General features: G+C 41.6%; 1 protein-coding gene across 1 annotated transcript in view; it reads left to right on the top strand.

Annotated features, from left to right (window-relative positions):
• Positions 1-12,390, top strand: part of EXPH5 (exophilin 5) — a 173,332-nt gene that overhangs the window by 71,667 nt on the left and 89,275 nt on the right. The gene's annotated exons all lie outside the window — the stretch shown is intronic.

Below are 12,390 nucleotides of genomic sequence, written 5' to 3'. Positions count from 1 at the left end.
ATCATTTGCTGATATGGAGTTTGCACTTTATTTTCACTAAAGCCACATATGCTTAGTTTGAAGCTAACTTGTGGAGGGACTACAACCATAATCCCATGCAATCATTGATCCATGCATCCCAGACGGATTTTTTACTAGGACAGCCTATATATCAATTGTATCAACTTGATTGGATGCATCTCTTGCTGAGTATGGTGCCTACACTCTATATCGATTGGAGGAAGAAAGATACCTTTTCAGGTTTTACATATGTGACATAGTGGACTATACCCACCAGTCTACATCATCTGTTTTTTCACTGGATGGATCATTGGCTTGCATGATCTAAATGGTTTTTCAATTTCCTTCTACAAGAACCGGACAGTTATTATGATTCCTTTTCATCAGTGATTTCCATTAACAGCTCAGTACCTTGATTGCATGAATACATCTAATTGGTATCTAATGATCCATACACTTGACCATTGCTGATCGGATGTTAGCTCTGTGAATTTAGCTGAAAGTGTCTCCACAGACTTTCATGATGCCACCTAGTGGCCAGTAAAGCACTTTAGTTCACTGTTGCTTCCATATCACATCCAACCTAACCAGCGCAGCGTGGTATCATCAGGTCTATGAAATGTCTATTGTTCAGTTTGCTTTTGTCATTTAACCTGCTACACCACTTGGTTTATTTTAGTAAATGTATGTATGTCCTTGTTGTGACTTATTGCCGATAGATGTGTTATATTTTGTATATTTGTTTTTTCAATAAAGATATTCATTTTTTAGCCTATACCGCTTGGGTCTCCTTCCCAATCTTTTTCTAGCTTTCTTGCTACCATTCCTTTTGTTACAGGTACCTAATAAAGTAGCCAGTGAGTGTATATGTGCATCTCACAAAATTAGAATATCATCAAAAAGTTAATTTATTTCAGTAATTCAAATGAAAAAGTGAAACTCGTTTATTATATAGATTCATTACACACAGAGTGATATATTTCAAGCATTTCTTTCTTTTAATTTTGATGATTATGGCTTCCAGCTAGTGAAAACCCAAAATTCAGTATCTCAGAAAATTTGAATATTTTATGAGAGCAATAAAAACAAAAAAGGATTTTTTAGGTCAGGCGAGTTTGCTGGCCAATCAAGTACAGTGATACCATGATCAATAAACCAGGTATTGGTACTTTTGGCAGTGTGGGCAGGTGCCAAGTCCTACTGGAAAATGAAATCTGTATCTCCATAAAGCTGGGAAGCGTGAAGTGCTCTACAATGTCCTGGTAGAGGGCTGTGCTGACTTTGGACTTGATAAAACACAGTGGACCAACACCAGCAGATGACATGGCTCCCCAAATCATCACTGACTGTGGAATCTTCACACTGGGCCTCGTGCAACTTTGGATTCTGTGCCTCTCCACTCTTCCCCCAGACTCTGGACCTTGATTTCCAAATAAAAATGCAAAATTTCTTTCATTTGAAAAGAGGACTTTGGACCACTGAGCGATAGTTCAGTCCTTTTTCTCCTTAGCCCAGGTAAGACGCTTCTGATGTCTCTGCTTCAGGAGTGGCTTGACACAAGGATTGCGACAGTTGTAGCCCATATCCTGGATACATCTGTGTTTGGTGGCTCTTGAAGTGCTGACACCAGCCGTTGTCCACTCCTTGTGAATCTCCCCCGAATTCTTGAATGGCCTTTGCTTCACAATGCTCTCAAGGCTGTACCTATCCCTGTTGGTTGTGCACCTTTTTCTACCATACTTTTTCCTTCCACTCAACTTTCCATTAATATGTTCTGATACAGCACTCTATGAACAGCCAGCTTCTTTAGCAATGACCTTTTGTCAATTACCCTCCTTGTTGGGATAGTCAATTGTCTTCTGGACTACTATATAATAAATATATATATATATATATATATATATATATATACACAACGATCAGCCTTATCAACAGTAAATAATTGTTTACCTCATTCCAATGGCATTTGAAAGCAGGTGGGACATAATAGGTAGAAGGTAAACATGTTGTCCCTGTAGCCCTCGCAACTTACAGGACTTGAAGGATCTGCTACTAACAACTTGGTGCCAAATACCACAGCATACCTTCAGAGGTCTAGTGGAGTCCATGCCTCAATGAATTGGCGCAAAAGTGGGACCTACGAAGAATTAGGTAGGTGGTCAGATTGCCACAAATATTATATAGCCACCCACCCAGTTGGTCACTTGTTGCCTGGTGGCTAAATCCAGATCTTTCCAATCCACCCACGGTTCTAGAAGCTGCAGTGGTGCGCTCAGTGAGGGCCCTTAAATGTCTACCATTCCGAGGTTCCGGAGCTCCTTATGATTTAACGCCACTCTTTGGGCCTGAAAGGCGGGACTCACCTGTGAGCGATATCCACGAACTGCATTTTCCCCAAACATTCCTCTATGGGATAACCCCACGCTACCTCCTCTCTTTAAACTCCCTAAACCTGTGACATGGACCAAATTTAATGTCAAGCTAATGAAAGATGTCACATCACACCTCTCCATTCGCCCTTTTATATATTTGGTTTTCTAATCACAATGTCACCTCCTCATTCCTTTTTGGTTACCTACAGTTGTCTTATGCTTTCAGAAGGCAATTCTCCTCTGGGGAAGTTCACTTGGTGTCTTTGGATCTAGAAGTAATCCTATGACACGAATTTTCAGAGAAACCCACCTCTATTCTCTATGCCCAATTCCTTAGGGTAGCCTCTCCGAAGCTATCGGCACTTCGCCAGCGTTGATTCATTGATGTTTCTGAATTGGATTCCGAGAACTGGGAGGATATATGGGATTGTCCATTCAGGATTCTTGTTTCACTACAAGATCGTCTTATTCGGTTTAGGCTGGTACATGGGACCTATCACACCCCATCGCTTACACAAAATGAGGCCTATCCACTCTTCAGAATGATGAAGTTGTGGCTGCCTTCAGGGAGACTTTATCCACATATTTTGGTCCTGTCCTGCAATAACTTTATATTGGACACAAGTGCTCTCTGGTATTCAATTGCCAACACTTGCACTTCTCCCTCCCCAAGGGTATGCCAAACGGCTTGGTAATAATGCTCTCTTCTATTACAAAGACGCTTCTGCAGAGGTTGCCCCAGGAAGTATGCCCAGGAGTCTGGGCAAAATGGCTTGCAGAACCTTCCACGGCTGTGGATAGTTAACACTGGCACAAGTTATATACAGTTTACTCTTACTAGCTCGGCGAGTGCATTAAGATCTCCCAGGTTTCAGTAATTGACGAGACTAGGGTGATTAGATGTACACAGGTCCTCCTTTTTTTTTGTGTGTGTTTGTATGTTACTATAGTTCTCAAGGCTACTATTTATTATACAGTGGGTACGGAAAGTATTCAGACCCCCTTAAATTTTTCACTCTTTGTTATATTGCAGCCATTTGCTAAAATCATTTAAGTTCATTCTTCTTCCTCATGAATGTACACATAGCACCCCATACTGACAGAAAAACACAGAATTGTTGACATTGTTGCAGATTTATTAAAAAAGAAAAACTGAAATATCACATGGTCCTAAGTATTCAGACCCTTTGCTGTGACACTCATATATTTAACTCAGGTGCTTTCCATTTCTTCTGATCATCCTTGAGATGGTTCTACACCTTCATTTGAGTCCAGCTGTGTTTGATTATACTGATTGGACTTGATTAGGAAAGCCACACACCTGTCTATATAAGACCTTCCAGATCACAATGCATGTCAGAGCAAATGAGAATCATGAGGTCAAAGGAACTGCCTGAAGAGCTCAGAGACAGAATTGTGGCAAGGCACAGATCTGGCCAAGGTTACAAAAAGATTTCTGCTGCACTTAAGGTTCCTAAGAGCACAGTGGCCTCCATAATCCTCAAATGGAAGACGTTTGGGACGACCAGAACCCTTCCTAGAGCTGGCCGTCCGGCCAAACTGAGCTATCGGGGGAGAAGAGCCTTGGTGAGAGAGGTAAAGAATAACCCAAAGATCACTGTGGCTGAGCTCCAGAGATGCAGTCAGGAGATGGGAGAAAGTTGTAGAAAGTCAACCATCACTGCAGCCCTCCACCAGTCGGGGCTTTATGGCAGAGTGGCCCGACGGAAGCCTCTCCTCAGTGTAAGACACATGGAAGCCTGCATGGAGTTTGCTAAAAACACCTGAAGGACTCCAAGATGGTGAGAAATAAGATTCTCTGGTCTGATGAGACCAAAATAGAACTTTTTGGCCTTAATTCTAAGCGGTATGTGTGGAGAAAACCAGGCACTGCTCATCACCTGTCCAATACAGTCCCAACAGTGAAGCATGGTGGTGGCAGCATCATGCTGTGGGGTTGTTTTTCAGCTGCAGGGACAGGACGACTGGTTGCAATCGAGGGAAAGATGAATGCGGCCAAGTACAGGGATATCCTGGACAAAAACCTTCTCCAGAGTGCTCTGGACCTCAGACTGGGCCGAAGGTTTACCTTCCAACAAGACAATGACCCTAAGCACACAGCTAAAATAACGAAGGAGTGGCTTCACAACAACTCCGTGACTGTTCTTGAATGGCCCAGCCAGAGCCCTGACTTGAACCCAATTGAGCATCTCTGGAGAGACCTCAAAATGGCTGTCCACCAACGTTTACCATCCAACCTGACAGAACTGGAGAGGATCTGCAAGGAGGAATGGCAGAGGATCCCCAAATCCAGGTGTGAAAGACTTGTTGCATCTTTCCCAAAAAGACTCCTGGCTGTATTAGATCAAAAGGGGGCTTCTACTAAATACTGAGCAAAGGGTCTGAATACTTAGGACCATGTGATATTTCAGTTTTTCTTTTTTAATAAATCTGCAACAATGTCAACAATTCTGTGTTTTTCTGTCAGTATGGGGTGCTATGTGTACATTCATGAGGAATAAGAAAGAACCTAAATGATTTTAGCAAATGGCTGCAATATAACAAAGAGTGAAAAATTTAAGGGGATCTGAATACTTTCCGTACCCACTGTATATATTGCCTTTTCTGCCTTTACGCCCCTGCGTGGGTTCAGTGCCTGTGACTGGAAGGTTTGTTGGTTGTTTGTACTTATGTATGTTTGTACTACATTAAAATCCAATAAAAAGAGTTTAAAAAAAAAGGAAAAAAATAAAGAATTAGGTGGGTGGGCATATACTGTAATTATGGATGATCCCTGTATATAGCAATAATTAGGCTCCATGTACACGGGACGTTGTTAAAAGTCCCTTTGAATGCTGGAATTTTTAGGACGTTTGAAACGTCCGTTCGGTCGCGTTTGTACCCCCGTTTGGCGGGCGTTTAGCGGGCGTTTGCGTTTAGAACCTTTCCTAGAGGTCAAAAAAATTATTCCCCTTTAAAATGGAAAAACGCGAACGCTAAACGCGGGTCATCGCTTTCGGTCGCGTTCGGATGCGTTTTTGTGCTTGAAACGCCAGGAAACACGCGTTTGAACGCAAATAATTGCGTTCTAAAAAAAGTCCCTGAACGCAACTGCCTGCAAATGACTGTAAACGACCTGGTGTACATGGACAGATAAGATAAAATGTAGATGGGTTCAGGGGCTTCTAAAAAAAACGCCCAACTGCTCCTAAACGGCCATTTCCAGCGTCCCGTGTACATGGAGCCTAAAGGGCTAGAAAGAGGTAAATAGGCTGTGTTGCACTGAAATTACAGTTTTAATAAAGCATGCAACAATAATAGGGAGTCTGCTGCAAGCCATGTGTGACTCCTAACCCTTTACACGTGATTTTTGCTTTGCATCTGTGCTTTGGAATGTTTCATATATTATGACAGAGAATTGTTTGGTATCTGGCCTTGGTGATTTAGTAACTGGTGTGGGGCTTAGAGGTCTGTAGTTTGTGTGCCTACAGCCCCCAGTGATGCCAGTTTTGCCCTGTATGTGCCCGCTTTATCTGGGCACTGTAGAAAAGTTTGTCTAGGTGGTTAGGTGTTGACATAAATCTAAGTGGAGCAGATGACCAATTTCAGAGCCATTGTAACCAGGTTCTTTTGATCTCTGGCTTTCCTTTTATTCAGCAGGCATAGCTGTAGAATTACATTGAGTGATATATTGTAAGGTGCAATCTGTATAGGGAGATGGTATGAATAGGCTCACTGACATTTGTTCTGACATGCACAATGTTTGCAGCCTTTTATCATTTGAGACGTAAACTGTGCTGCCAATACAGTAGCTTTCAAGGATTTTACACATGAATGTGGATTCCTCAAGTTCTGTGTACAGATCACACCGTAACTAAACATTCTTTTGTGTCTGTTCTTGGCCATCCAGAGTTTGGTGTGTTCCATCATGTCTGTTTCCTCCTGCTGTAATGAAGAAGTCTGTGCACACATTGCATGGTGTATTGCTGTCATTGTCTAGGACAGTGGTCTTCAAACTGCAGCCCTTTGCTTGCCTTTATCTGGGCCTTGGTGCACTATTCCTCCCACTGACACGAGACCCTATTCTGCCAACTGACATCAACAATGGGGCACCATTTCTCCCACAGACGCCAGCAATGGGGAACTGTTCCTCCCAATGATACCAACAATGTACTATTTATCCCCCCTTAATACCAAATGTGGTGATGTTTACTCACTGATGCCAGGAAAATGTCCATTCCCGCTTGTTACATAGTTACATAGTTTGTGAGGTTGAAAAAAGACACCAGTCCATCCAGTTCAACCTATGATGTGTGTGTGTGTGTGTGATTTGATGTTAAACGTACATTGTATACCCTTGTATGTTGTGGTCTTTAAGGTGCCCATCTAATTGTTTTTTTGAAGCTATCGATGCTCCCTGCTGATACTACTGCTTGTGGAAGAGAATTCCACATCCTTACTGCTCTGACAGTAAAGAACTCCTTACGTATTTTTAGGTTAAACCGTTTTTCCTCTAGTTTTAGTGAGTGGCCCCGTGTCTTATTGTATTCCCTTTCTCTGAAAAGTTTGTCCCTTATGCTAGGGTCCTCACAGTACAGTATTTGTACCTTGATATTATATCCCCCCTCAATCTTCCCTTCTCGAGAGAGAATAAGCCCAGTGTCCAGAGTCTTTCCTCATAGCTGATGTCCTCCATTCCCCTAATTATTTTTGTTGCCCTTCTCTGGACTCTCTCCAGTTCCAGCACGTCCTTTCTTAGGACCGGTGCCCAGAACTGGACGGCATACTCCAGGTGTGGCCGGACCAGGGACTTGTAAAGTGGGAGAATAATCTCTTTATTTCTGGAGTTAATCCCCTTTTTTTTATACATGCCAGTATTTTGTTGGCTTTGCTTGCAGCGGCTTGGCATTGCATGCCACTGCCAAACCTGTTGTCCACCAGGACCCTCAGGTCCTTTTCCATCTTAGATTCACCCAGAGGTTCCCCCCTAGTGAGTAGCTTGCTTTCGTGTTTCTGATGACCAAGTGCATTACTTTACATTATTCAACATTAAACCTCATCTGCCATGTAGTTGCCCACCCCATTATTTTGTTCAGGTCCACTTGTAAGGTTTCCACATCCTCCTTCGAAGATATTGGCATGCTTAGTTTTGTATCATCGGCAAATACCGAGATTGTGCTAGATATTCCCTCCTCTAGGTCGTTTATGAATAAATTAAACAGGATTGGTCCCAGGACAGAACCTTGCCGGACCCCACTTTCCACACCCGCCCAATCCGAGTACTCCCCATTTATCACCACCCTCTGTACTCTCCCCTGCAGCCAGTTCTCTATCCAGGAACTCACCCTATGGTCCATACCTACCTTCCTTAGTTTGTACAGTAAGCGTTTGTGGGGAACAGTGTCAAAGGCATTTGCAAAGTCCAGATACACCACATCCACGGGCCTTCCTTTATCTAGATGGCAACTCACTTCATCGTAGAAGGTTAATAGATTAGTCTGGCTAGAACGTATTTTCATGAATCCATGCTGATTACTACTATTATTATTTATGTTAAGTTACTCTAGTTTCGTTCTAAGTCTATCTTCTGTTAGCCATGGGGGTACTTCCTGAGGTGTATTATTTAGTTTAGCAGCTGGTTACAGTTTGGCCCCCCTAAAGTATGAAGTGCAAATAATTGGCCCTTTGTATAGAAAGTATGAAGATCCCTTGTCTAGGATTTACAGCAGGCATGTGCTACCTGACCATTTATTGGATAAAATGATTTGAAAGACCTTTTTATACACCCATGAAGGTCAAAGCAACGGGTTCACTAGAATACCACTTTCTCTTTGCATATACTTTTCCTTCCTTTCCCTCTGTTTTGCCTCTGGGAGCAAAGACTAATACCCAATACCTTCAGGTATAGGGAGCATGTGACTCGCTCCCCTTTCTTCCATATTGCAGATGTGGGGTACCTGAGTGACCAATTGTCAGACATCCAGCGCTGTCACATGGGAATGGGGGAAAAACGTAAATTTTGTTTAAGTTCCACATGGAATGAATTTGTACAGGGCTTTCCTACTTTGCTTCCATGTGTTGGGGAAAGAAAGTAGGGAAGTATAAGCAGCATATAGGTTAAGTATTTAAATTCTAGGCATTAATGCCCCCACCCACTTTGGCCTACCTCCCCAGAACAATCACTTTGTTAGGGGAAAAAAAACAAACTCATAAGCTAAAAGAGCTATATATGTAGTCATGTGACATGCTGGCTCCTGAACCTTCTATAGAGATGGAGGGTCCTTTCTTAGATCTGAACATGGCTTCCTGGGTGATGTGGATGCTTCCTAATGGATGTCCATTGGTGGGGGTCCCCTCCGTTTCTAAGTATGCTGCCCCCCGCCCCCAATCCCCTGTAATGCACATCTCTGTCATGGGATATTGAATTAAAGTAAACCTTTTCTGAGAGAAACGTGGGGCTGCCATTTCTAACCTTTCCTTTTTATATGGTTTGCAGGGTTACATTATGTTCAAATATCTTTTTGTTCTGATCCCTGAAATGGTTACATATTCGTCCATAGAAGTTAGTAAAACTTGTATGTATTGCCAAAGTCAGCACTTTTTTGTTTGGGAACCCAATTGCCAAAATTTAACACTCCGCCCCCCCCCCTCCCATAATCTATCACTATCAAATGACTCCCCTGGAAAACTCCTCCCCTTGAAGAATTTCAGCTAATGAAAAGAATACTGGGTGGGGGAAGCCTGTATAATAAATTCTGGCACAATCCCCTAAGCAGAGACTTGCAAACAAAATGATTGGGATAATATGTGCAGGAGAGGCATTCGGGGGTTATGAGAGGTATCATGTACAGGATAGTATGACACTGGGCCATATATACAGGAGAGGAGTGTGGAGGGTATGAAGGCTGCAATATGTACAGAAGAGAAGTGTGATTGGGTAGAACGTGCAGGAGAGTTTGTGTGGAGGAAATGATTTGGGAATTATGTGCAGATGCAGCAGAGGAGTGTGGAGGGTATGACAGTGGGCAGCAATATGTACAGTGCTCAGCATAAATGAATACACCCCTTTTGAAAAGTAAGATTTTATTCAATAGCTCAATGAACACAAGAACAATTTCCAAAATGTTGACAAAAGCTGGTTTTATAGAACATTTGTTTAGCTCATGATGTGAAAGTAAGATTAATAATATAACTTAGATGACAAAGTCTTCATGCAGACTTTTTCGTGCATGGGCTTTAAGATAGGCTTCCTTCGTGGTACCCATGACAGTGTACCCATCTGCAGTGTACGCCGTATTGTGTCACGGGAAAGAATCACCCAGTTTTGGCTTTCCATTTCTTTAGCTAACTTCAGTGAACTTGTATGGCGATTTTCTTCAACCCTTCTCATCAGAAGACGTTTCTGTCGAGACGTTCACTTCCATGGACTGCCTGGATGTCTCTGTGAGATGGTTGCAGTTCCATCTTTGTTAAATTTTTGTATCACTTTTGCTACAATTTTCTGACTGATAAGTAAGGCCCCTTTCACACACGGAGTTCGTTCAGATCCGCCTGTCAGTTATTTTGGCCGATCTGAATGGACGCCCCATGCCACTCTATGGGGCATCCGATGTCAGCGGAGACGTGTCCGCTGACATCCGATCTGTCAAAACCGGACAGATGGAAACCCTATTATCCATCCGTCTGGCGGATCGGATCGGATGAGAACGGACAGACGGTCCGTTCCCATCCGATTCCCCCCATAGAGAAGAATGGGGACCTGACAGTTGTGTCTCCGTACACAGCGCGGAGACACAGCTGTCATCCGCCTGCTCAGCGGGGGATCAATGGATCGATCCCCCGCTGAGGAAAACGGAGTCCGCCTGACGAACTCCATGTGTGAAAGGGGCCTTAAGCTTTGCTGATCTTTTCTTGTAGCCTTCACCTTTCTTGTGTAAAGAAATTGTCATCTGGACACCTGTTTAATGAATAATTAGACTCGCCTGTAGTTGAATTCTTGTTAAATAGGATTTTGTTCTCTAAAGATTAGCTTTGCTTCTAAGACTTTCATTGGTGTGTATTCATTTTTGCAACATGGTTTTGAATGAATTTGTTAGGTAAAATTATTTTTTGTGTGTGCAAATTAACAAATCTTGGTTGCAATCAATGGTCCGCGTTTGTGGGAGTATTTTGTAGTATAGTGTTCCATAGAAAATTTTGATTCTGAAAGGAAAGTAAAGGTTTTCTGACAAATCTGTTGGAGTGTACTCATTTATGCGCAGCTCTGTACAGAAAAGGCAGAGGGTACAGTGGGGACAGTATTTGCTGGAGAGGAAGGTGGAGGTTATGAGAGGGGTCAGTAACCACTTGAATACCAGGCCTATTCTGAAATTTTTTGCTTACAAGTAAAAATAAGCATTTATTTTACTAGAAAATTATCCCTGGCGGTTTTTTTTTATAGCGCAAAATCTAAAAAATGCAGAGGTGATCAAATACCACCAAAAGAAAGCAATATTTGTGGGGAAAAAAAGGACATCAATTGTATTTGGGTACAGCGTCGCACAACCGCGCAATTTTTCGTTAAAGTAACGCAGTGCTGAATCGCATGGCCTGGTCATTAAGGGGGTAAAACCTTCAGGAGCTGAAGTGGTTAAATTGCTGGATATCTTATTCTTCCAGTGCCAGTATGTTCCAACCAGTGCCGTTGTGCTCCCCTCATTATGTGCCCTTACTCACCGACTAGTGATGGGTTAACGCCTGGGTTTCAAAAATAATTCTCTAGGGGCAAAAAATGTTTTTTTCCTTTTTTCTTTTGTGACTCCGGCAGGTAGGTCAAAAAACCTCATATGAGTGTAGGGAAATAGATTCAGGAGAAATCCATGTTGTAATTCCTTTTTCTTTTCTTTTTTTTTTTTCTTTTTGTTAAAAAAACATATTAAAGCCAGTTGCGCACTTACAAAACTCTCCTCTTGCATGTGAGCATGTAATGACACCGTTCTGGAATTCAAAAGTCGTGGTTTGCGTTCCAAAGAGCGGACGTGACATAACCAGAAGTATCCACTAGAGGTACATATCAAGCACTTTATGGTTAGACAGCGCTGGGTACACATAAAAATATGTATATGTTGCTCAACATTGCCCTCTTCCTCAATGTATGGTAATGCAGCTCTCAAAGCAAAGGATTCCGTTGATGTAATTTACAGTCTGCAAACAATGTATTATTCTTATATAGGCGAGTGACTGAAGAACAATATACAAAATAGTTCTTGACTCACATGTTAACCACTTCTGGACAGGGCATATTTTTGCAATTCGGCACTGCATTACTTTAACTGACAATTGCGTGGTTGTGCGACGCTGTACCCAAATAAAATTTATGTCCTTTTTTCCCCACAAATAGAGCTTTCTTTTGGTGGTATTTGATCACCTCTGCATTTTTATTTTTTGCGCTATAACCAAAAAAACAAGCGAAAATTCTGAAAAAAAAAAACAAAAACAACATTTTTCACATTCTGCTATATAACATACCCCTCCCCCCAAAATTAAAAAAAAATCATCATTTTAGGCCAATTTGTATTCTGCTACATATTTTTAGTAAAAAAAATCCCAATAAGCGTATTTGGATTGGTTTTCACAAAAAGTGCATATCGGCCCTTGATATATCGGCTTTGCCGATAATCGGTCGATCCCTAGTTTAAACATGCTGAAATTTTATTTCAACCCTTAGACAATTAATCCTACATGTCAAAAAATCCTATTGAAGAAGTAAGATATTCATCCAACACAACTATATTATATTACTTATGAGTTTAAAAATATACCTATTTCAATTATTTTACATGTTTTACAGTTCTATATCAAAAGATTTCTTATTCTTATAAACTATTTCTGTATTTTTGTTAACAGAATGCAACTCAATAACTTAATTGGATTGTTATTGTATACAATGCATTAATTTTTTTTTTTTTTTTTATGTACAGTATTTTCCTGTACCACCAAATTTTGAATTGAAAACAAAAACAAAATCTTCATGTAGTAA

This window comes from Pelophylax lessonae, assembly GCF_965119305.1.
Source record: "Pelophylax lessonae genome assembly, chromosome: 2".
In the NCBI taxonomy this organism is placed as follows: Eukaryota; Metazoa; Chordata; class Amphibia; order Anura; family Ranidae; genus Pelophylax; species Pelophylax lessonae.
This window is presented reverse-complemented; position numbering and strand designations above follow the sequence as displayed.